The sequence below is a fragment of the Oncorhynchus gorbuscha genome, linkage group LG13 (assembly GCF_021184085.1).
Source record: "Oncorhynchus gorbuscha isolate QuinsamMale2020 ecotype Even-year linkage group LG13, OgorEven_v1.0, whole genome shotgun sequence".
Taxonomy (NCBI): Eukaryota; Metazoa; Chordata; class Actinopteri; order Salmoniformes; family Salmonidae; genus Oncorhynchus; species Oncorhynchus gorbuscha.
The window spans coordinates 61,068,498-61,094,034 of record NC_060185.1 but is presented as its reverse complement, the minus strand read 5'-3'; the positions used below and the strand labels follow the sequence as shown (position 1 = coordinate 61,094,034).

General features: G+C 42.1%; 1 protein-coding gene across 1 annotated transcript in view; it reads left to right on the top strand.

The window, feature by feature from the left end:
• The first annotated feature begins 1,062 nt into the window (after positions 1 to 1,062).
• LOC123993246 (ras-GEF domain-containing family member 1C-like) overlaps positions 1,063 to 25,537 on the top strand; it is a 47,706-nt gene continuing 23,231 nt past the window's right edge. The window contains exon 1 of the mRNA XM_046295171.1: positions 1,063 to 1,710. The gene's annotated coding sequence lies outside the window, so the exon portion shown is untranslated. The remainder of the gene's footprint in view (positions 1,711 to 25,537) is intronic.

Sequence of the window (25,537 nt, the reverse complement as noted above, 5' to 3'; positions counted from 1 at the left end):
GTAAATGTGATATTTATGATTTTTATTTTAATAATTTTGCACAAAATGTAGAAAACCTGTTTTGCTTTGTCATTATGGGGTATTGAGTGTCGATTAATGAGGGGGGATTATTTTATTTTTTATTTCAGAATAAGGCTGTAACATAACATGTAGAAAAATTCAAGGGGTCTGAACACGTTGTGATGGCACTGTAGTGCCTACAAAGTGATACCATTACTATTGCTCTCTATGACAACATCCAACAATACCATTACAACCAACCCCAAGCCCTGGCACAGGAGAGGGGTTTTAACCATCATACATACCGTTGTCATCCATAATTGGTTTAATGTTATTAATTAACTTTTTTTCTTTCTCAGCAGCATCTTTAAATGTCAAAGGCATATTAACATATTAAGGAGCTAGCATAGTGGGCTTCTCTGAGGGGTCATGGGTACAGAGCTATGTATTAATTAATTGCACTGAGCCCTGCTCTGCTCTGCCATTCACATGGGAGTCGATGATGATTAGGAGAGGCCATCTTATTATATATATTAGAACATTAGTCTGGGATAACCTTGTTGACTTGTAGTCTGAACTCAAAGATAAGCCTAAAACAGAAGATATTGAAATAGTAGTACTGCTTTTCTCGCACTTGCTCTCTCTCTCTTCAATAGGCTAGATGTGGAGGCTTATTTTACGTGACTTATTGGAGAGAAACAATGCCCTCTATTGAATCTTTTCCTCTTTATTATTGGGTGTTTTTTTCTACTGACTCAGTGGCAATATCAACACACTCATGAACTCAATTTGACAACAGTTAATAATTGTCGAATCTGTAAATTATTCACGTGAACATGAATTGTCAGTAATTTATTCAAATGATTGTTCACAAATACAATGGCAAACTAATATTAAAGTGAATGTTTTTTTTATGAATGTGTTATGATACATTTTAATTACAAAAATATATTGAATTTGACCTATCCAATAGCATAATGCAATATATCAAGTGGATGAAAGAATTTGCTTTAGGCTGCATAGGCTACTGTACTGTAAAGAGAGGCGGATATGAGGACTAGAGCATGTGGGTGTGTGTATTGAAAGAGAAAGACAGAGCGAGAGAGAGAGAGACTTGCAGGCGACTTGTTTGCTGAGGATATTAGATTTCTCTATTCATCGTCGTTAGTTCTTTCTCCTCTCTTCCAGCTCTCAGAGGACGTCTGATGTGCTGTCAATCTCCGTTGTAGCCTCTCACTCTCGTTTTGTCTGGCCGTGGACACCGACTGGACAGCCGTGATCTGTTCGAAACGGGGCCGGTACATTACCACACCTTTATTGTGCGTTGAAGCCACTGTCTGAATAGCGAAGGGACTACCCGCGAACCGAATAATTCCTGAATGGTTCAGTTGGGACTGTTTTTTTACGAGTATTTTCGGTCGTATTTTTATGTTCGGCATTTTGCTCCAGAATAAGTCTGTTTTAGAAGATCAAGACAAGTGAATGGCTATGCCAATATCAGTGGTACTGTAAACCAAGTCATAGCCCAGAGGAGACCCTAAACATCATTCGATTGTGGCTTTCTTGGACCTTACTTTTTGTGAATACATTGTGGGATAATATATATTTTTTCTCCCACGGATCTTTGGATTAGCAGAACTGTTGAATTGATACAGGCTAATACACGTAATACTCACCAAGAAGAAAGATGGGGAAGAGTGCCTAGTATCGGTAAGTGAAACGAGGTTACTACACCATAAGCAGAATAATCGATTTAAATTTCACTCACGCCCACGTGCGTCTGTGCCTCAGTGCGCGCGTGCGTGTGTTTGATAATGACTTCATCTGAGTAAAAATAGCTTTTGACATGTTTCAATCTTTATGTTTATCCAATCATCGAATGAGCATTAAAAACGTCAACATGCTGTCCGATTTAAAAAAAATGTATTGACTGAAGCTTAAAACCACTTGTCATTGTTGGTTGTAGGCGAATCTATATTGTTCATCTCCACACACAAACCCATGGTCATATAATTGTATTTGTAGTATTATGTAAAGTAGTTATTCTATAACCTACAGAACTATATTTTCTGTAGAGTGCTGTAAAAAAGTTTACCAAAGGGGATATCGTTCTAAGCAGCATCCCATTGGAGGTAGGCGACACTGGTCATGTTGCCTCTACTACGATATGGGCTTTAAAAAACCTGACAGCATGAGTCAGCGGTGTGTTTTAGCCAGAACCAGTGGGGCTATAAGGCCAGAACTCAGGAAAAAATCTTGGTACAAGCTTATATGCTTACAAAACCAGCCTACTAGGGGGATTCTAGGGGCTTTATTGCGCCAAATTTAGTCAGCTGTCATATGCTAATCTAACCCAACTCCAACGTGCGCACCATACTAATTCAGAGAGAGAGCGAGTTAGGCAGGCGACACAGGCATGAAACCAACCAGGATTCTGTGTCGCAGTCAGGAATACACAGCTATCCTAAATAATTTAAATTCATTCAATTTAAATTACATGGCTTGTAAGGCTAAATTTAACTTTCTTATCTAGCCTTTGTGTAATCATTAACCTACATGGGGAATGTAGACTCAGGACAGGACTACTTCCCCAAACAGGGTGTTGCTGTTTTTCTCTCTCTTGTTTCACAGCCTGGATATACACTAGTAGTAGGCTAAATGCTAAGTGCCAGTTCCTGGACTGACATGATTATTTAGTTAGAATTATAGTCTTTCAGTGTAGTGCAATGGGTTTGAGGTCTGTTCTAGTGATGTGCGGGTTGAGAGTCATGAAATATTGTGTGGATGATATGGTGGGTTGAATAAAAAGAAAACAGTGCATAAAAAATCTATAAATGTATATTTTTTGTGCAATTCATATCTATAGGCTACATTGAGGTTTTTCTTTCATTATTGGCCCCCACAATGAAAATGTGTGTGTGTGGGGGGGGGGGGGGGGGGACTGTGGATGTCCATTAGTTCATACAGTCACATGTGATATCTCAGAAAGCACTGGCCGATTTTGAGGAAATTTGGGTGAATGATGCATCTTGCCATAGAGATCCGGCATTTATTACCCTGACTGGCCCAAGACAGGAGCTTGAGTAAATAACATACATTTGTGAGTCACATTAGAGAGGAAAAGGCGAAGCAGGTGCTGTTATTTGTTGTGCTGTTATTTATTTGTTGTTGTTTTTGTATGGAGGTCAATCAGAATGTCGAATTTGGTTAACAACAAATGGCTTATTTTCTATGTGTGGCTTATTTGTTTGAATAGAAGTTTTGTAATACTTAGGTTATTACAAGTGTACTGATATGTTGGACACGTGACATCCCAGCAACAAAACAAAACAAAAAATGTATATCGGAGTTGGGCCTGTTGTTCACATACGTATCTGCCCTCATTGGCTAGACTGGTCCCACCTAGAGCTGTTATAGTGTCTGTATTACTGCCACACTGGTGGTCACGAGTCATGACGGCAGTCAAATTCCGCGTGACCGTTTAGTCACGGTACCTAGGTTTCTCCAAGCTCTGAAGGCCACTCATGGTCATCAGTAGACTATCAAACTTGCTAACTGCCTGGTACCTCACCCTATATTGTCCCTCTAATCAAACTGACATCGATGAAAACATAATCGAAAATCTAATCAAACACTTATTGAGAGCCGATGCGCAACATTTCTATAGGCAATGCAATTGCGTGAGAAAACAGAGTGATGGCTTCTATTAAAAAGAGGAGGGTCCCATCAGCTTTCTATAGGCTAGGCCTACTATCTTCTCAACTTTCCCAATATTAAGCACATTGCTTCTCTTTAAAACAGGAGTATAGCCTACCTGGTTGCCATGAAAATGAACCACGGAAAAGCATCCTCCATTCGCTATAAAAGTGCAAAGATGACATGTATTTTTTTCCGCTGCCCCTGTTTCGAAACAGGTCCATTCTAAATCAAAACTAATTTCACACATGTATTATTTAGTATATGTAAAGACAAGATTAAATTAAGAATAGTGTGATAGTATTAGCCTATCATTTGTGAATTGTATTTTAAAACCGAATAATGCCCGGCTTAAGGGCAAACAGCGCATGCTTTTTTTTTCACACCTCATGTAGCCTAGCCCATAAGCCTACATGTTTTGATAAGGTTTGTATTACAACTAAAGTGGACAAATAACTTCTTAAAATGAAGCACATTAATCCTCTTTGCAACGGGTGTAGAGCCTAACTGGTATACAGTACATACGCAGCGTGGGAGTTTCAAGTTTGGGGAAAATAAAGACCAGATCAGGTGACTGAGAGGTGGTTCGGCATGCAGCCGGGAGAAGGGAATTCCTAATTATTATATTCAGTCCAAGGGCACAACAGCCACAAAAGTCATGGATTATTTTAGGGGGCATTACCTTCACACAGAGAGAGACTGATGAAGTGTGTACAGCATTGCACGAAAAAACAAAGCAGAGTTTATGCCTTTCATGCAACTTTTTTCAAATCATCATTAGAGTCATATCATGTAACCTTAGAAAGTATTACAAACCGAAAACATAGAGCCTAATATTTGTATCACAACTAAAGTTACATAAATAACTTAAAATTAAGCATATAGGAGAACCTATTTCTTTGTTAACCGCTCAACACAGAATAGCTGCATGTGTGCACTCTCTCAAATTGTTTGGAGAAAATACCCTTTCTATTTTATTCAGCTATGTTCAATTCTATTCTTCATACTATAAAATAATATAAAATAATGCCATGTAATTCTAAGAAAATATTTTCTGCTAAATGAACTAGTGCAGCCCACAGCCATATGGCATAGCCAGATCAGGTCCTAACATAAGGACAACTCAAGAGTATGCTATTCTGTTCTTCTGAAAAAAAAACTAAATTTTCTTCATATCATGTTTCTTTAGACTTGTCTAAAATAAATAATGGGTTTATTGTTATGGTGTAGGCTATATTACATGGATTTATTAGGATTGTTCAAATCTAGATGTTCCGTAGGTCTGCATCAGTGCCTTGTAGGCTATGCGTGGAAGCCAGGAGATGCTAAATGTGTTTATGTTAATTAACAGTCAATTACCGTGAGACCGGCAGTTATTTGCTAGACAATCACCTGCTGACAAAATTTCATGACCACCACAGCCCTAGACTCCACCTAATCTTGCCTCCTCCCGACTTCCTTCTAGTCTGAGTACCAGTCTCTTTAGCTAACATTCCACTCCTTGACACTCCTTGTCCTTGCCAAATAGCTTTGATATGGAGTACAGGGAGTGAATTAGCTAAACAGACTGGTACATAGGCTAACCGCCTTCGATTTTTATAGACATTTATTTTCACTTCAATATAATGTATAATATGTGGTCACACACAATAATTGAAATGTGTTAGTCACATGCAATATTTCAATTGGCCCGGGGGGGGCTGCATAATTTGTGCAGGTCGACATGTTTACTGTTGCCTTGTCTTTATTTGGCATTTGTGCATAAGCCTAAACTTTAGGGCCTTACTGTACATGCGCCCAGGGCCGGATTAAAAAATGTTTGTTTTTTTACTCACGGTGATGGCCGTTGCACTCGTCGTGGCAGCTATATCAAGATGAGCTACTTAGAAAAACAGTGATGCTGTTAGCTACAAATTGGGAGTTGTTGAGAATTTTTTTTTATTGGTTCTACAGACTGATTACTCTTCTCTTTTCAGTAATAGTAGGTATTTGCTTTCCAAACTGTACGTTTTTCCCGCAATTGTATTTTGAAATCCGCAATAAGCAAACCTACGGCCGTAGGTTTCGGGAAAAGTCTCTGAATGTCCTTGCGTGGCCCAGCCAGAGCCCAGACTTGAACCCAATCTAACGTCTCTGGAGAGACCTGAAAATAGCTGTGCAGAGATACTCGGCATCCAACCTGACAGAGGATCTGCAGAAAAGAATAGGAGAAACTTCCCAAATACAGTTGTGCCAAGCTTGTAGCGTCATACCCAAGAAGACGCGAGGCTGTAATCGCTGCCAAAGGTGCTTCAACAAAGTACTGAGTAAATTTCCAAAAAGTTGTTTTTACTTTGTCAGTATAGGGCATTGCATATAGATTGATGAAGAAAAAAAACAATTGAATCAATTTTAGAATAAGGCTGTAATGTAACAAAATTTGGAAAATTCAAGGGTTTGAATACTTTCCAAATGCACTGTATATACAGTATACAGTATATTTTCTTCATATTGTTTGTAATGATAATTTTTTTTCGATATATATTTTTTGCTGCCTCTTGGACCCCCCAGGGCCTGGGCCCAGTTGGCGTCAGCCCCGGTAATCTCCTGCATTATCATGCGCCCTGCACACGCTGACTGAAACCTGGCACATCAGATGCTATTCTGTTTCTTAACAGTGCTGCAAAAGAAAGGAAGACAAAGTAGGCCATTTTAGCTTCATAACTGGACAGTGGGTACTTTGATTTTACAAATGTTGTCTTATTGTCTATTTATTATTAGTTTTCTATGTCTATTTTTATTTCATTCGATTCTTTATGTTATTCATCTGAAAGCATGGGCTATTAGCCCACACAGGCCGTTGTCCTACGAGATGTCCATTTATTTTTTGTCATTTTGTTTCATTTCAGCAAAGTAATAGGCTACTGTTCAATACGCCTTTTCAAATGAATAGGCCTAAATGCTCAAGAAAAACATAGATGTTCAATAAATTGTTCAAGGGCAAACTAGCCTAATTGCAGAGTGCAATTTCACAAAAGCATGCGCATGGTGTAACGGTCATCATGGGAAGAAGGTGAGGACCAATGCGCAACGTGGTAAGTGTTCATCTTTTTAATAAAGTAAACTGAACACTGAATAACAAAACAGGAAACAACCGAAACAGTTATGTCTGGTGCAGACACACAAAGATTGACAGCTGCCTCTGATTGAGAACCATACCAGGCCAAACACAGAAATAGAAAAGCATAGAAAAACTAACATAGACAACCCACCCAACTCACGCCCTGACCATACTAAAACAAAGACATAACAAAAGAACTAAGGTCAGAACGTGACACATGGGGTCAATTTAGGTTATTGTTTTACAATTTCTGTTTAAGCAAAACATCAGTGTAACGGCTCTCTTCTATCTCCCCCTCTGACGAAGAGGTGGAACAAGGATCAGACCAAAATGCAGCGTGATGATGATTCATGATATATTTTAATGAAGGAAAAACTATACATGCAGAAACTACAAAAATAATGAAAACCGAAACAGCCCTATCTGGTGCAAAAACAAAGACAGGAACAATCACCCACAAACACACAGTGAAACCCAGGCTACCTAAATATGGTTCCCGATCAGAGACAACGAGAATCACCTGACTCTGATTGAGAACCGCCTCAGGCAGCCATAGACTATGCTAGACAACCCTACTCAACCATAATCCCAATACCTACTAAACCCCAATACAAAAACACACCACAAAATAAACCCATGTCACACCCTGGCCTGACCAAATAAATAAAGAAAACACAAAATACTAAGACCAAGGCGTGACAATCAGGCTATTATTCAATTGGCATAAATATTTCATGAATAAATGTTGACAAAAAAATTAACATGTTCGATACATTTTTTTAAACCGCACATCACATTTTCCATATTTGCGGATTAGGATCAGGTCCGGGTTCTCAGATTTCCACTTTATCACATATCGTCGGACGGTTGCGGACGGGTTATTAGCAAGCGGGTGAACAAACAGCTGACCTGCGCATCAGTAGTCTGTGGATCATCCTAACCTTACCGAAGATTCCGTAGCGAGCTTCCTAGGGACGTGTGTATCCCAGCTAGGCTATTCTATTCTTGTATCTCATTATCTTGATGGTCATAAATCAACCTTATTTAATATTCACACAAAAACTCAGGTCGTAAAGCGAGAAACATAGTGGAGGTGGTGTGGCACCATTTTGCAGCGAATGTGTTCCTTAACAATTTGATTTCAGTGTGAATGCAAACAGTATCCCAACCTTTGACTCTGTAAACAAACAGTACCCCAGCACATTATCTGTCACAATCTATAAATGATGGATTCCTTGTTACAAGAGTTTGCAGTGCAAGATGGTTCCGCCATGAGTTAGTCTGATGATAGTAGACTCTTGGGAAACCTCTTAGGTGGGCAGAGAGACACTCAATACATTGTGGCTGCTGCAACTTTCCCACTCTCCCCTCAGCTCCAGTCCCCTCCTCACTCACTGATCCTTCGAACTCCCCATGATCTGAGGGGCTCAGATTTCCCACCCCACCTACCCACTGCTCCAGCCTCAGAGATCCTTCTCAGTGGGCCTAATCCTAGCTACTCCTTTCACAGAGATGCAGCCTTCACTAACCACCAGACACCTGCATGCAGCCCTAAGCTTTTTCTGTGCTCACTCACTCAATCTCGCTCTTTCTCTCTAATGACACCTTGGGAAAAGGACTGAAGCCCAACATCTGTGTCCCCTTTCACACTAGTTCACGTTTACTGAAGAACGTCCTGCTGTGTACCTAGCGGGGTGAAAAACAAACTTTCTTCCACTCCACGGTTAAGGGTGACATCATGGGGAATGGGAAAATACTGTATGTCTTCTGAGGCTCGTCTCCTTTCATTCCCTAGAACTTGAGCTTAATTTCATTGAAATGACGTGGAAACAACATTGATTCAACCAGTGTGTGCCCAGTGGGAATGCACTCTCTACAGATCTACTGGTGCAACAAGCCTAGTTCCCATGGGCACATGGATACAGTTGTCAAGTGAAACCTGGGCATATCCACAAAGCGTCTCAGAGTAAAAATATAATGAATAAGATTATATGGACAGATTCTAGATCTGCCTTCCTACTCTGAGAAACTTTGTGGATCAGCACGCTCGCTCAAGAGTGACTTCGAAATTGGACGTCTATCCATTTTGGGGCGGCAGGTAGCCTAGTGGTTAGAGCGTTGGGCTAGTAACCGAAAGATTGCAAGATCGAATCCCCGAGCTGACAAGGTAAAAATCTGTTGTTCTGCCCCTGAACAAGGCAGTTAACCCACTGTTCCTCGGCCGCCATTGAAAATAATTTGTTCGAATCCCATGACTCTGGATCAGACTTGCCTAGTTAAATAAAAATAAAAATGTCCTGAGGACATCGGAAGATGTCTTCCAAACCGGACACTAGGAGCAACAATGAGGGTTATTACCGTCAAGTAGGCTTGGGTTTCACTAGGGCATTGTGGATGGCGCTAATCCCATGACTCTGGATCAGAAGGTTGTGTGGTGGACACTAGTTTAAAAAAAAAATGTTTTAACCCTATCCCAAACCTTAACCCTTAAATTTCAAATGTTGATGTTTGGAGGAACTTCTACATTTTATGTTTGAAGAAACAGAACAATACTGAGCAGGAAGAGTCATTCTAGTGTCAAAACACTCGACGTTTGGAATAGCGTCTAATTCTCCAGTAAGACTGGGAGCTTGTAGTGTGGATAAGGGCTCTGAGGGCTCAAGTTCCCTCTTAGATAAGAGTTGCTGTGAGTCACCAATGCAAGGGCAGTCATTCAACCTCTCCCAGGTGGACTCCTGCACATGTGCCCCAATCCAGGCCCAGCCTAGAGAGAGAAACAGGTTTGCGTTTTAACAAGGGCATCATTTATGTTGACATGGAGTGAAATGGAAAGGGGCATCTCACAGCCTAGAACATGAGGTCACGTTGGGTAGTAGTGTACACTCAGGGTCTGAGTGTGTGTCTGAGGGGTAACACAGAGAGGGGTTGTTAGTCTGGCTGCTATGACAGGTTTAGCACCTCTGAATGTTTATGGGTCTGTGTTGCCCCGTGTTGATGTCATGGCGATTTGGATGGTTCAGCCTTCAGAGAACAACTTTTAGACAGGTTTTTTTTTATCTGACAAACATGTTTTCAGATAAACAATCGTGGATTGAAATTGAAAAAGACAATGTGATGGTGTTGAAGGTCTTCACACATGACAGATCTACCCATCCCCTCAGGGGCCCTCTTACCTCGGGGGGCCTCGGGACAAGTCCACCAGAATCCTATACTCTGATGATTGTCATTTTGGTAGCGACTGTCCAAATATATGCCATGGGTGAATCTTAAAGGACACGCTATTCTACATTCGTGCACTACATGGGGAGTATTTGTGATTTGGCGACACGGACATGGTCCTGCAGTGGAATACGAACGTAATGGCCGTGAATGTTCTGCATCCAGAGAAAGAGTGAAGAGAGGAAAGGAAGAAAGAAAAAGAAAGAAAGAAAGAAAGAAAAGAGGGATGGAGTAATGTTGGTAAGGTAATGACGGAGGGAGAGTGTGTCACTGTCGGGAATCAACAGACTTCGAATTACCTCACAACAAGTTAGACAGGACACCATGGCAACGCTCGGCACTCCACACTCTTCAATTTAGCTCTCTCGGATTCCACACCGGTGTCGTGGTGTCATTCAAGCAGAGCTTGTAAAATGTGATAGTTGCCTGTAGGTTACATTCAAGAAGTACTACACAAGGCTACGCCTGGTTTGATGTAGGTATTCTACATCATACATTTTCATAAAGTTCTATGAATTGGCCCAATTCAATTCATACCTAATCACATACATACTTCCACTATGGTAACCATTAAAACAAAAAGCAAGCCTTCCGAAAGGCCATAGCTGTATATGCAGAGCTGCTATCTGTCTGCCTGTCTCTGATCCTGTCACAACACGAGGTATGATATCACGGTAGACAGAGCCACGGTCTAAGAAAAGTTATTATCTCACCCTTCCTTCTTCAGTAACAATGACAGATCCTGTATCTGTCTCTCCGTACAGTAGGGGTAATAAGGGATGATGTAATATATATTCAAAATCATAACAGCTATTATGAAATTAGTAATGCAGTGATATTAGATTTGCATCGGTTACCAATCACTCGTAACTGATTGGGTTGTATGTCAATTATGTCGCATGGTCGTGCAAAATCAATGCAACGTAAAGGACATTTGACAAGCCTGTTTGAATCGCGCCTAAAGAGCTCATGTTAACTAGAAAGGTCACCTATTGCCATTGGGCAGAATCTGGTTGAATCAACGGTGTTCCCATGTCATTTCAAAAAAAAAATCTACATGTAAAACTGATTGAATTTGAAAATAAATCGTCAACGTAAGGGAATTTAGTTTATTTTTCACATAACTTTTAACCTAAATCAATGACATGGTGATTTGTTTAGTTGATTTCACGTTTAATTCACAACTCAACTAAATGTAAATCAAAACTAGACGTTGAACTGACATCTGTGCCCAGTAGGTTTATTCAAATCATTTAAGTGACATTTGATTCATCCTTTCTATTATCCCTTCCATCCCTCCATTTTATACATTTCTGAGTATCGTCTTTCAACCACCTTTTTAAAAGGATAATTCCCCTGTAAGTGCCTCCTTAGAACGATGTCTGTTCGGAGAAAACCTCTCCCCTCCCTTCTCTTCAGTGCACCACTGCATCATGTGGCCGTGATGAATCTGAATGTATGAATAATTCAACGCTTTTTAAAGTAACATGACCCTTCTGAATGACAGATTGAGGGCATGTGTAGCTCAGGCATGTGCCGGTGCCGTTGATTCGGAGAGCCAATTTGTATACTCCCCTCCAATTACCTCTAAGTAACACCAGATATTACCTATTCATCTCAATGATGGATTACCAGGACGTGTACTCCAAGCATGCGCTGAACTGGCAAGTGTCTTCACTGACATTTTCAACCTGTCTCACTCAGCACTGCCCTTTCCCACCTGGACAAAAGGAACGCCTATAGTTGAAGTCGGAAGTTTACATACACTTAGGTTGGAGTCATTCAAACTATTTTTTTCAACCACTCCACAGATTTATTGTTAACAAACTATAGTTTTGGCAATTCTGTTAGGACATCTACTTTGTGCATGACACAAGTAATTTTTCCAACAGTTGTTTACAGACAGATTATTTCACTTATAATTCACTGTATCCCACTTCCAGTGGTTCAGGAGTTTACATACAATAAGTTGACTGTGCCTTTAAACAGCTTGGAAAATTCCTGATAATTATGTCATGGCTTTAGAAGCTTCTGATAGGCTAATTGATATCATTTGAGTCAATTGGAGGTGTACCTGTGGATGTATTTCAAGGCCTACCTTCAAACTCAGTGTCTCTTAGCTTGACAGCAAGGGAAAATCAAAAGAAATCAGCCAAGACTGCTGAAAAAATTGAAGACCTCCACAAGTCTGGTTCATCAGTGCAAATCAATCCCAGAACAACAGCAAAGAACCTTGTGAAGATGCTGGAGGAAACAGGTACAAAAGTATCTATATCCACAGTAAAATGAGTCCTATATCGATGTTAGCAAGGAAGAAGCCACTGCTCCAAAACGGCCATAAAAAAAGCCAGACTACGGTTTGAAACTGCACATGAGGACAAGGATCGTACCTTTTGGAGAAATGTCCTCTGGTCTGATGAAACGAAAATAGAACTGTTTGGCCATAATGACCATCGTTATGTTTGGAGGAAAAGGGGGATGCTTGCAAGCCGAAGAACACCATCCCAACCGTGAAGCACGAGGGTGGCAGCATCATGTTGTGGGGGTACTTTTCTGCAGGAGGGACTGGTGCACTTCACAAAATAGATGGCTTCATGAGGATGGAACATTATGTGGATGTATTGAAGCAACATCTCAAGACATTAGTCCGAAAGTTAAAGCTTGGTTGCAAATGGGTCTTCCAAATGGACAATTACCCAAGCATACTTCCAAAGTTGTACAAAATGGCTTAAGGACAACAAGGTCAAGGTTTTTGAGTGGCCATCACAAAGCCCTGGCCTCAATCCCATAGAGAAAAATTGTGGGCAGAACTGAAAAAATGTGAGCGAGCAAGGAGACCTACAAACCAACCCTATCTTACCAGTAGGAATGGGCCAAAATTCACCCAAGTTATTGTGGGAAGCTTGTGGAAGGCTACCCGAAACATTTGATCCAAGTTAAACAATTTAAAGGCAATGCTACCAAATACTAATCGAGAGTATGTAAACTTCTGACCCACTGGGAATGTGATAAAATAAATAAAATATTAAATAAATCATTCTCTCTACCATTATTCTGACATTTCACATTCTTAAAATAAAGTGGTGATCCTGACCTAAAACAGGGAATTTTTACTAGGATTAAATGTCAGGATTTGTGAAAAACTGAGTTTAAATGTATTTGGCTAAGGTGTATGTAAACTTCTGACTTCAACTGTATGTGAGAATGCTATTCATTGACCCTGGGACTAAACTCCTCCCTCTGCAAATGGATCCTGGATTTCCTGACGGGCCGCCTCAGGTGGTAAAGTTAGGGAACAACACATCCGCCACGCTGATACTCAACACGTGGGCCCATCAGGGGTGCGTGCTCAGTCACCTCCTGTTCTCCCTATTATTTCATGACTGCATGGTCAGGCACGACTCCAACACCATCAGCAAGTTTGCTTTTGACACAACAGTGGTAGGCCTGATCACCGTCAACGATGAGACAGCCTATAGGGAGGAGGTCAGAGACCTGGTCGTGTGTTGCCAGGACAACAACCTATCCCTCAACGTGATCAAGGCAAAGGAGAAGATTATGGAGTATAGGAAAAGGAGGACCGAGCACGTCCCCATTCTTATCGACTGGGCTGTTGTGGGACAGGTTGAGAGCTCCAAGTCTAGGTCCAAAAGGCTTAACAGCTTCTACTCCCAAGCCATAAGACTCCTCATCAGCTAATCAAATGGCTACCCAGAGCCCCCTTTTACACTGCTGCTACTCTCTGTTTATAATCTATGCATAGTCACTTTAACTCAACCTACATGTACATGTTACCTCAATTACATCGACTAACCGGTGAACCCGCACATTGACTCTGTACCGGTACCTCCTGTGTATAGCCTTGCTATTGTTATTTTACTGCTGCTGTTTAATTATTTGTTACTTTTATTTTCTATTTTCTACATATCTATTTTTTTACTTAAAACATTGTATGTTAAGGGCTCGTAAGTAAACATTTCACTGTAAGGTCTACCTACACCTGTTGTTTTCGGCACATGTGACAAATAACATTTGATTTGATTTGTGTCGTGGTGGAACTCAAGTGCAAGCTAATGTTTCTTCCTCCTCTTTCAACCTAGAACCTTGTATTTTGGTATATATTTATAATGTAAACGTTGTAGAATTGGTGTGAAATGTGGTGTGTTGCAGGAGACAATGTTAACCACCCTACGATCAGAGGTGGTGTTGAGAGTATACGATTTTCAACGTAATCCTTTTTAAGTAATCCTTTTTAACTAAAGCTATACTGACATCTGATAAGAAGCTGTAGGTGTAATGTGTCACGTCCTGACCTTAGTTCCTTTTTTATGCCTCTGTTTTAGTTTGGTCAGGGCGTGAGTTGGGGTGGGCATTCTATGTTTTGTAGTCTAGGTTTTGTATTTCTATGTGTTTGGCCTGGTATGGTTCCCAATCAGAGGCAGCAGGCAATCGTTGTCTCTGATTGAGAACCATACTTAGGCAGCCTGTTTTCCCATTATTGGGGGTGGGTAGCCAGAACTGTTTTGGTCGTTCGCGGTGTTATTTTTGTGATTTCAGTGTTCATTAAATAAATATGGACACACACCACGCTGCACCTTGGTCCTCTCCTTCCAACAGCTGTTACATAATGTGAGTGAACGAGAGAATAAACTGGAAAATTAATACTCTACACAGAGTGTGTTTGATAGACACTAAGGTTTCACTGTGTGACCTTATGCTTTGCAAGTTGATCATTTCTTGAAACATTCATCTTGAATTAATCTAAATGTAAATTATAATAAAGTGGTAGTGTGGGCCGTGGAGCGTTTCTTTACAGATTGTGAGAGTGTGCTGCTTTTGTCCTCCAAGAGCCTTTCCCTCTCCTTCGTCCCTCTCCCTCCACCTCTCTCTCCTTCGTCCCTCTCTCTCCTTTGTCTCCCTCTCTCCCTCGTTCCTCTCTCTGTCTTTCCCTCTCCTTCTTCCCCCTCTCTCTCCATCCCTCTCCCTCCCCTTCATCCCTCTCTCTCCTTCATCCCTCTCTCCTTCATCCGTCTCCCTGTCCTTCGTTCCTCTCTCCCCTTCGCCCCTCTCTGTCTCTCACTCTCTCCTCCGTCTCTCTCTCTCTCTCTGGCTGATAGACAGGGCCTATGGGAATACAACCACACCTCTTGCTGATGAGAGAACTATTTTGTTTTCTCCTCTCTGGGATGACTTCATTGGGCTCCACTGTGTCGAGGCAGTCAACAGCCTCAGTCCCCTCACTCACACACACACGCACACACATGTACGCTCACACACACAATGTCCAAACTCGGTCAGGAATGAGGCCGGCTGGCTGCCGCTCACACACACACACTCCCAGGATAGGGTGTGTTTATCGGCAGATAATTCCCAAAGAGGTTTACGTTGGGGATTGATGAAGCTGATCCGGCATGGGAACAGGTGCTGGGATACGATTCAAACACTGTCCATATGTCATGGTGGTGGCTGTTCAACAGAAGGATTTAGGGTACATGTTCATGTTTAGCTTGAAAGACCCTGCCTCTCCTCGCTCACTGTCATGCCATACCACAGAAAGAGGGTGGAGTAGGGATGGAGAAATGGAAAACCGCAATGGTAACTCGATAGTCGGTGTGTACATATGTGTGTGCGCGCGTGCATGAGCTTGTGTGTGTGTGTGCCTGCACGTGTGAATGTGTGTAACACAATGCACTCATTTGTTTGCAACTGAACCCCCCCCCACACACACACACACACACACACACACACACACAACAAAGAAAGGCGGTTTACGGTTTGTTAGAAAGCATGCTGAGACATATGATTGCTATTTTTCACATATTCTCTGTTGGAATTGACTCCACTCAGCTTGGCAGAAGCGACCCTAGCCTTGCTCTTTTTCCTCGGGCATAGTGCTGGACGCCAGTAGACTTTTGGGGTCCTGTTGTGACTGGGGAGGATGGAAAGCCAAAAGGGCTCCTATGCCAGCAGTCCCCACTGGGATGACAGGCTGTTGCAGGGCCATCTGTATAGGCATCCTGACATAGTGGGTTGGGAAGTAGGGCGTGGGCTCGTGGAGAGGAATGGATGGACTAGTGGAGGGGAAAGAGGAGAGGTAATGGATACATTTTTGTTTTATTGTGAGGATCAATAACTACTGTGCTCAGGTGACATCTGATTTCAAAGACACTTTTATCCTGGGCTCAAATTGAGATAGCCCACAGAATCATTACAAAGCAAACAGCTTTCAAAGTATATCTCCAATATAGGCCAGCAGTGCTACAACTCTGTGAAGTCTCAGTCTCATTACACCCAAAACAGTGTCAGCACTAAAAATACATCAATGTTTTTTTAGAGCAGTTCCTAAAAATGGAAAAGGGACTAAAATAAAGAGCTTCCTAATAGAGTTCAAAAGCAGAGCTGGAGGAGAGGAGGGGAGTGGAGGAGAGAGGAGGAGTTTCTAGTTCAGTCCGAGACAGAGAAGAGTTTCTCTGCTCTCTGCCCTTGGTTGGAATATCTCCTCCTCACCCTTTCTCACCCTTCCTTTCACCCACCAAAGGGATGGTAAGGGTCACATTTGACCTCTCCTTGTCCTGGGAGAGTGACCCTGAATGACCTTTGAACCAGGAAATGAAAACAACACCAAAAACAAAGCCTACTGACATACCCATGAACTATGTTTAAAAACCAGGCGTTAAGTGTCAGCGGGATTTTTAGTGTCACCGTTGGCATCTGAGAGGAGACTCTCACAACCCACTTGCATATAAGGATCTTGTCCATCCAATTGGCTGTCAGTAATACATACAGTCTCTATAACTTCCCGCAATAGAACTCGGCTGTTCTTAGGATGCTGATATGGCAGGCTATATAAAAAATTATCTGTCCCCTCCCTGGTAGATACTGTGTTCCAGCCAGAGGATAACAGCTAGGATCTCTGCCTGCTGTACAGACACACAACTGGTCTTGTCCTCGTGTTACTGACTTTGGGAGGGATACATTGACAAGGAGAACATAGGCTAGTGAATGAATCACTGTAAAACAGTCCAGGTGTTTTTGTACTGCCTCAGTCTATTGTTATGTTCAGCCACTCTAGGCTTTTCTAAAGCCTCCACGGTCTCTGAATAAGACCCACTAAAACATCCTGGCCCAGGCTGAATAAAAGAGGTGGAAGAGGGGCTCTGATACCTAGATTGACCCTGGTGTAAACAAAGCCCTGGCTGTACTCAGGAAGCACTGGATCTAACCTCCTGAACTCTAACTCCTGACCCCTGTGTCTGAGAGGTCAGACAGAGATTTTCTACCTCACCGATCCGTCTGACTCTCCCCCTCTCCTCTTCAGCCTCATTGTGGATCCTCAATGGCCCTGAATCCTGCCCCCTTAACCCTTTAACCCTAATAGACTCATTAATCCTGTATGTCTGGGAAGTCAGACAGAGATTTGCTACTTCACTGATTCAGCCAGCTGCTCCCACTCCTCTCCCCACTACACTACAGATTTTAGTGTTGTCTCCAATGCCCCTGACCTCTAACCCCTGTCTCTGAGAGAGCAGACTAGTAGCTGTGTCTCTCCATCCCTTCCTATCTGCCTCACTGACAGCCAAGCAAGTGTGAGTAATCCAGGTTGATCCCTGTGTAAACGAGACAAAGCAAGGAAGACGGATAGAGAAAAGGTAAAGGAGAGAACGAGATGGAGGTGAAGTCTGACAGCTTCAGCACCCCAGTCAGGCTAACAATGCCTTTGTTTCATCGCCACGGTGACAATGCTCTCCAAGCTCTCCCTTCACACACACACACACACACACACACACACACACACACACACACACACACACACACACACACACACACACACACACACACACACACACACACACACACACACACACACACACACACACACACACACACACACACACACACACACACACACACACACTGTGTTAATCCTGGCAGAACAAAGCAAGCAGATCCGCTTGATGGTAACGATACCATAGCAGCCCCACAGGAACAAAAGGCAGTGTGCACAACCAGTGTTTAATTTCAGCTGTATCCTGCCTGAACAGGATCCTGCACCTCTCCATTTTGGACTGTTTCGTTGGAACCTATTTGGCTGGATCCAGTACCTCTCATGGAATGAAAAACCATTATCATAATAATAAAAGCCATCAACGTTCATTCGAGTTCTCCTGCTGATATTCTAAGAGTTGATACAAGTTGGGCTGGCCCAGGCTTATGGTTTTGCTTAACATTGTGACCTATGTTTGAGACCAGCGCGTGGCCGTGGCTGTGTGAGAAGCGCATCTGTATCTTTCACAGAACTAGAATGAGATTCACTTTTTATCATCTCTCTCCCACTCTGTTCTGATAGACATGAACCTGTAAATCATCTCTCCAGCGTTGCACTTCATCATTTATTTCCTTATAGAATCATAGCCGCCCTGTTTTTTTGGGGTGGGAATATGCTATCATTAAAGTTCTGCTTTCTGTTAATTCCGAATAGGCTACTACACTATGAGTAGGCCTATAAATTAGCCACAGAGGATCTATATATATATATATTTTAACTAGGTGTGGATTGATTGTGTGTAGCCCAATAACAAGGCCTAGCCTACGGTCGGGAGCGCGTGGAAAATCTGTCAGTGAACACTATGCAGACAAATCCGTTTTTTTTCCTCCAACGATTGTATTTGAAGACACAGGTTGGAAAGCAAATAGCTCCTGCTGAAAAGAGAAGCCTAATCTGTCTTCTGTAGGCTACCAAAATATTTGATCCACTTCCAAATATTGTTTTGCAAAGAAGTAGCACTTTGTGACATCTGGTGATGTAAGTAAAGGATTTTATAAATCCATTTGATTGATAGGCTTTCGGCACTAATGCATCGAACATCGCCGGCGAGGAAGTCATTGGGTGAGTAAGTGGAACTGGAAAGCCTTTTAAGACTATAATTTCCTCAAATTGTAGCCTACAACACGCCTAGGCCTAGGCTATTGATGGATTCAAGACAATGTTGTTTTTATTGACCTCAGATTCTCAGTGCCATTTCAATCATTTGTTTATTTTATTTATTTTTACCCCCAATTCCATCCAATCCAATTGGTAGTTACAGTCTTGTCCCATTGCTGCAACTACCATCTAGAAGGTCAAGAGCCTCCGAAACACAACCCCGCCAATCCGCACTTCTTCTTGACACAATGCTCGCTTAACCCAGAAGCCAGCTGCACTAACGTGTCGGAGGAACACCGTACACCTTGTCAGTGTGCATGCACCCTGCCCGCCACAGGAGTCGCTAGAGCGAGATGGGACACAGCTGGCCAAACCCTTCCTATCCCGGACGACGCTGGGCCAATTGTGCGTGGCCTCTCCCGGGTCGCGGCCAGCTGCGACACAGCCAGTTATCGAACCAGGATCTGTAGTAACGCAGCTAGAACTTCAATGCAGTGCCTTAGACCGCTGCGCGACACGGGAGGCCTCATTCCGATCATTTGTGCGGCATTAAAAAAGATTCTGCCGAAGTCTCCAGTCTTGTAAAATTACATAGAATTGCATTAAATGCGTTTATAAAAGGCCACATTTTACCCGGACCCTAGGCTACTAAAAATGTTCTCCATGTGTGCAACTTCTGTAAGTGCCTCTACTCTACTGCTTTATGAAACTACCAAATGCGATGATATGCATGCAATGCTTTATTATAAAGGTGATTATTTTTTTGGTACCTCGGAGTTCCCCAGGTTACCCCCCTCTCACGCTCATTTTTTGTTCCAGCACCTCCTGATTTACCAACAATAGCAGCTGAAACCCCTAGCTGTGTGTCTTGACAGATGTGTGACTAGTGTCATTGTGTAAGAGAGCATGCAGACAGCCACCTATAGTTTGACAGTGTATGTGTGCTTAATTTGTAAATCAAGATTTGTAAATTAAGCACACACACTGTCGAACTGTAGGTGGCTGTCTGCGTGCTCTCTTACACAATGACACACAGCTAGGGGTTTCAGCTGCTATTGTTGGTCTCGGGCAAGTAGTTTGATAAACATCACCTACTATGTTTTAGTTGATGTGATGATCAAGGCTCTATACTAGGAAAGGGAATGTGAGTGAAGAAAACCTGATCGTACAGAAGGTTACGGCTTATGGGTGTGTCTTGCATTGCAACTAGATCTCACACCTATGTCGCACGAAATCCTGCCCACAATCCTGCATTGCAGCATAATTCACCATCATTTTTGTGCAACCTCAGCTAAACGTGTCTGATACTGTTGGTTGACGTAAGCACTACCGTAATACACAGGCTGAGACAGGATGTCTATATTATTGTTTCCTGACCGCTCTATTCTTCTTGACCATGATGCATTAACTGACGTCGATGATGATGGTGTGTGTGTGTGTGTGTGTGTGTGTGTGTGTGTGTGTGTGTGTGTGTGTGTGTGTGTGTGTGTGTGTGTGTGTGTGTGTGTGTGTGTGTGTGTGTGTGTGTGTGTGTGTGTGTGTGTGTGTGTGTGTGTGTGTGTGTGTGTGTGTGTGTGTGTGTGTGTGTGTGTGTGTGTGTGAGCGAGGTACCCACTGGGTACACACACGCTCATCCGTCTCTGGAGTAGTGCAGGGGCTTAGAGTGTGTGTACACACAGAGTGGTGACTCATGGTTGAACTCAGATGTTCTCCCAGACTCACCATGGCCCTAGAGCTGTACAGCCTTAACTACACAGCCAGTCAGCCAGTAAGTCAGCAAGACAGTCAGCCAGTAAGTCAGCCAGTCATCCAGTCAACCAACCAGTCAACCAACTAATCAGTCAGCCAGTAAGTCAGCCAGTCAACCAACCAGTCAGCCAGCCAGTCAACCAACCAGTCAGCCAGCCAGTCAACCAACCAGTCAGCCAGCCAGTCACCCAACCAACCAGTCAGCCAGTCAGCCAGTCAACCAACCAGTCAGCCAGCCAGTCAACCAACCAATCAGTCAGCCAGTCAGCCCTGCCTTACAGAGGAAATGCTTCCTTTAGGAATCCCTGTGTACTGTATCTCTAGGACAGAATCATAGATGTGGCAGTGCCAGAGTAATCTACACCACAGCAGGAGTATTACAAGGACACACTGGGCTTTCCCTAGCATTGTCACATCTAGACCATTATATACATAAGAAACTGAGTGAAAGAAATAGCTTCTTATTATGTACATTCCCATTATAATAGAATCAAACCTCACAATACATGTTTTGTTTAATTCAATTTGATTCACTTTGTTTGCTCAGTCCAGCTGCTTTTTCATCAAATTAGTCGCCAAACAATCAAAAAGGTCTGAGACTGAAGTGGTGACAGTGGCGGTCACAGTGTGTGTGTATGTGTGTGTGTGTGTGTGAGTATTCATGTGTGTGCTCATTTCTGCGTGCGTGCCCGCATATGTGTGTGTGTGTGTGTGTGTGTGTGTGTGTGTGTGTGTGTGTGTGTGTGTGTGTGTGTGTGTGTGTGTGTGTGTGTGTGTGTGTGTGTGTGTGTGTGTGTGTGTGTGTGTGTGTGTGTGTGTGTGTGTGTGTGTGTGTGTGTGTGTACATGCTGTGAAATAGACGCATCCCTGTCAGAGGAGGTGAGTTATGGCATTAGAGGACTAGAATGTTTTCTGTCTGGTCAGGTCTTAGACAGTATAAGTGGACTGTGACAGCTTAATGAAAGGACCGGGGTGTTAACTACTGTGCTAAATGCTTAATATCTCCTCTCAATGGATACTGTTATTTATGTGACTGTGTCACAGTTGGATCACACTGGCCTGCTATGACAACCAAAGACGAGGAAATGTCATCTGCTTTCCAGCAGTTTTTTTTATCACAGATGTAGCTCGACAGCTGCTGAGGGATACAGGGTAGAGTGACAGCCACCCTCTTCCGCCTCCACTATTCCCCAACAAGATCTCACAGTTTAACGATTTGACTTCAGATTATGATGGTTATCCACGTTTCTCCAAGCGTGAAATTTTCAAGTGTTTTTGACACCATGTGTTGCTCCTCCTGCTCCGCATTTTACTGTTTCTCCAAACATCACATTTACAAGTTACCGAATGGTTAAGTTAATGGTTAAGGTTTAAGATATGGTTCAAACTAAAAAACTAGTGTCTACCACTGAGATTGAACAGGCGACCTTCGGATCAAGAGTCATGGGATTACCATCAAGACTACTTGATGGTAATAGTGCTCACTGTTGCCACGAGCGGTTTTGAAGTCATACAGGGCACCCCAAATAGCATGTGAGCGACTGGCTCTATTCTGTATTGTGGAGCAACATTTGAAATGTTTTTTTTTTTTTTTTACATTGGATAAAAGTAGAGACAGAGCTGGAAAATGGTATATCATACACTAGAGTTGAGGAACAATTGCAAAGCAATTCTGCTTGAAAGTTGATGGCCCTTGAATGTTTTGTTAAACCTACTGGAGACATCTTCCTTGTCTACACTCATTCAGCATTGTTCACACTAGAGGTCGGCCGATTATGATTTTTCAACACCGATACCGATTATTGGAGGCCCAAAAAACCTGATACCGATTAATCGGCCGATTTTTATTTATTTATTTGTAATAATGACAATTACAACAATACTGAATGAACACTTATTTTAACTTGATATAATACATCAATAAAATCAATTTAGCCTCAAGTAAATAATGAAACATGTTCAATTTGGTTTAAATAATGCAAAAACAAAGTGCTGGAGAAGAAAGTAAAAGTGCAATATGTGCTATTTAAGAAAGCTACCGTTTCAGTTCCTTGTTCAGAACATGAGAACATATGAAAGCTGGTGGTTCCTTTTAACATGAGTCTTCAATATTCCCAGGTAAGAAGTTTTAGGTTGTAGTTATTATAGGAATTATAGGACTATTTCCCTCTATACCATTTGTATTTCATTAACCTTTGACTATTGGATGTTCTTATAGGCACTTTAGTATTGCCAGTGTAACAGTATAGCTTCAGTCCCTCTCCTCGCTCCTCCCTGGGCCCGAACCAGCAACACAACGACAATTAGCGAGCACTAACTAGCTAGCCATTTCACTTCGGTTACACGAGCCTCATCTCAGGAGTTGATAGGCTTGAAGTCATAAACAGCGCAATGCTTGATGCACAAAGAAGAGCTGCTGGCAAAACGCACAAAAGTGTTGTTTGAATGAATGTTTACGTGCCTGCTTCTGCCTACCACCACTCAGTCAGATACTTAGATACTTGTATGCTTGTATGCTCAGTCAGATTATATGCAACGCAGGACACGCTAGATAATATCTAGTAATATCATCAACCATGTGTAGTTAACTAGTGATTATGATTGATTGTTTTTATAAGATAAGTTTAATGCTAGCTAACAACTGACCTTGGCTAACTGCATTCACGTAACAGGCAGTGTCCTTGTGGAGTGCAACGAGAGAGAGGCAGGTCTTATTGCGTTGGACTAGTTAACTGTAAGGTTGCAAGATTGGATCCCCCGAGCTGACAAGGTGAAAATCTGTGGTTCTGCCCCTGAACAAGGCAGTTAACCCACCTTTCATAGGCGTCATTGAAAATAAGAATGTGTTCTTAACTGACTTGCCTAGTTGAATAAAGGTATAAAAATAAAAACCGGCAAATCGGCGCCCAAAAATACAGATTTCCAATTGTTATGAAAACTTGAAATCGGCCCTAATTAATCAGCCATTCCGATTAATTGGTCGACCTCTAGTTCACACGCTCTTAAGCCTTAGCCCCTCCATTCTCTTTAAGGATTCAAATGTGAGGCCATGTGCTCAACAACCAAATATTTCAAGACGAAAGGCTTGTTTGTACCAAGGGTGTATTTGTAAATTCAATCTGGAGTACCAGAGTGCGCTCTGGGCGTTTGTAAACTCAGAGAGTAGTCAGATTGTCAATTCGTAAATTCAGAGCGTTTCACTCTCTGAGCATTCAAGAGCTCACACTGGATGCTCTGGCCGAGAAGTAGGGTCAATCTGAGTGTTCTGACCCTAACAACAGCAATCAAGCACCCAAGCTAACTGGCTAACTTGCTAGCTACTGCCAGAAAAAAATGAGAGAACAGCTCACTCTGACCATTTTACTCACCCTAGCAGAGCTGGTTAGGCTGTTTTCATGTTATCCAGAGCATTGGTGACTGTAACTGTGCTACTGGCTACAATTTAATTTAGTTTTTTTGACAATGTGTACTGACACCGGCCATATTCAACGGGTGTTGAGCGTTCGTGAATTTGTCAGTTATTCTGTGCTCTGGCACACTGATGACGAGAGAGCTCTGAAATTGGAGTAGATAGCCAGAGCAAATTTACCAGCTATGTCTATAGACAGTTGTCACAGTTGCATCATGAACATTCCATTGAAATGGTTAATTTCATAGTGGAGTCTTTTGTTTAGACATGTAGCTAGCTAGAACCATATTCCCAATTCATAATGTTATTGCCCTGCATGAATCTGCAGGTAGCTAACCAACCAGGTTCACTGTTAGCTAGCCAGCTAACATTAGGATATAACTACACAGATCATACACATAACGTTAGCTAGCGAGCAAGCAACATAACATTAGCTAGCTAGCTAACAGTACACTTTAACTTGAAATTAAAACGACTATTTGATCAAATTAGAAACGTGTAATATCTGAAAATTTAGCTAGCTAGACTATTTTACCCATATACATGGATGGACACTTCTCCCTCCCTGTCATGGATGCCATGGTAGCGCTTTACACAATAGCCTTCTGTGTGTTCTGTTTTCGACTCCCTCTGCATATTGGCAATCAAATGTCAGAATTTTCTCCATCTCCTTAGCTATCATACTCTAATTCCACAGGGCATTCCACTGATTTCAGAACTCGATCCTCCAGAAAGCAGTGAGCAATATTTTTTTGAAGTTCTACTATGTGATATCTTTCAAAAAAGATGTGTTAGAAATGATTACCTACAAATACTGACCAGCTCATGTTATAGACAGAAGTGTGCTACATGGCAGACCAATCCAAACTCATCTCATGGGATGTCTAGCCCAGCCAATATCTCACCCAATCATGGCTAACGGGAAGGTTTTTTTCCCGTGGATAAACCAACTAGGCTCGTAATTTGGTAATCGTATCAGTATTTACAGATGGCATACAAGTTTGTTATTGAGGCACATGAAAGTGCACATGTTCCAGAAGGCATTCATGCCAAAAACACATTTTTTAGCTCTCCTGTGATGAAGTGAAGCGTGACATACGCCTGAAACGAGTCACATATGAACACATCTTAAGCCATGCAAAAAATCATTTAGAATGTAGAATGACAGGAAATTAAAACTGAAAAATGTAAAGAATAGCAGGACATTTATATCAGGAAATGTACATTTAGGGGTATTTTATAAGGGAAAGTTTTTTTGGGTGGGAATTTCCAAAATACTTTCAATATTATTAATTTCCATGTCGGCTCTATGTCTGGAAATGCCATTGTCCGCAGCAAAGGAACTCAATTTCAAATTCCCCAAAAAGGTGTTTAAAATAAAGAAAACTGGCAAAAATGGATATTAATATCCCTTTCAATATCCCTTTGTAACTTTAAATAA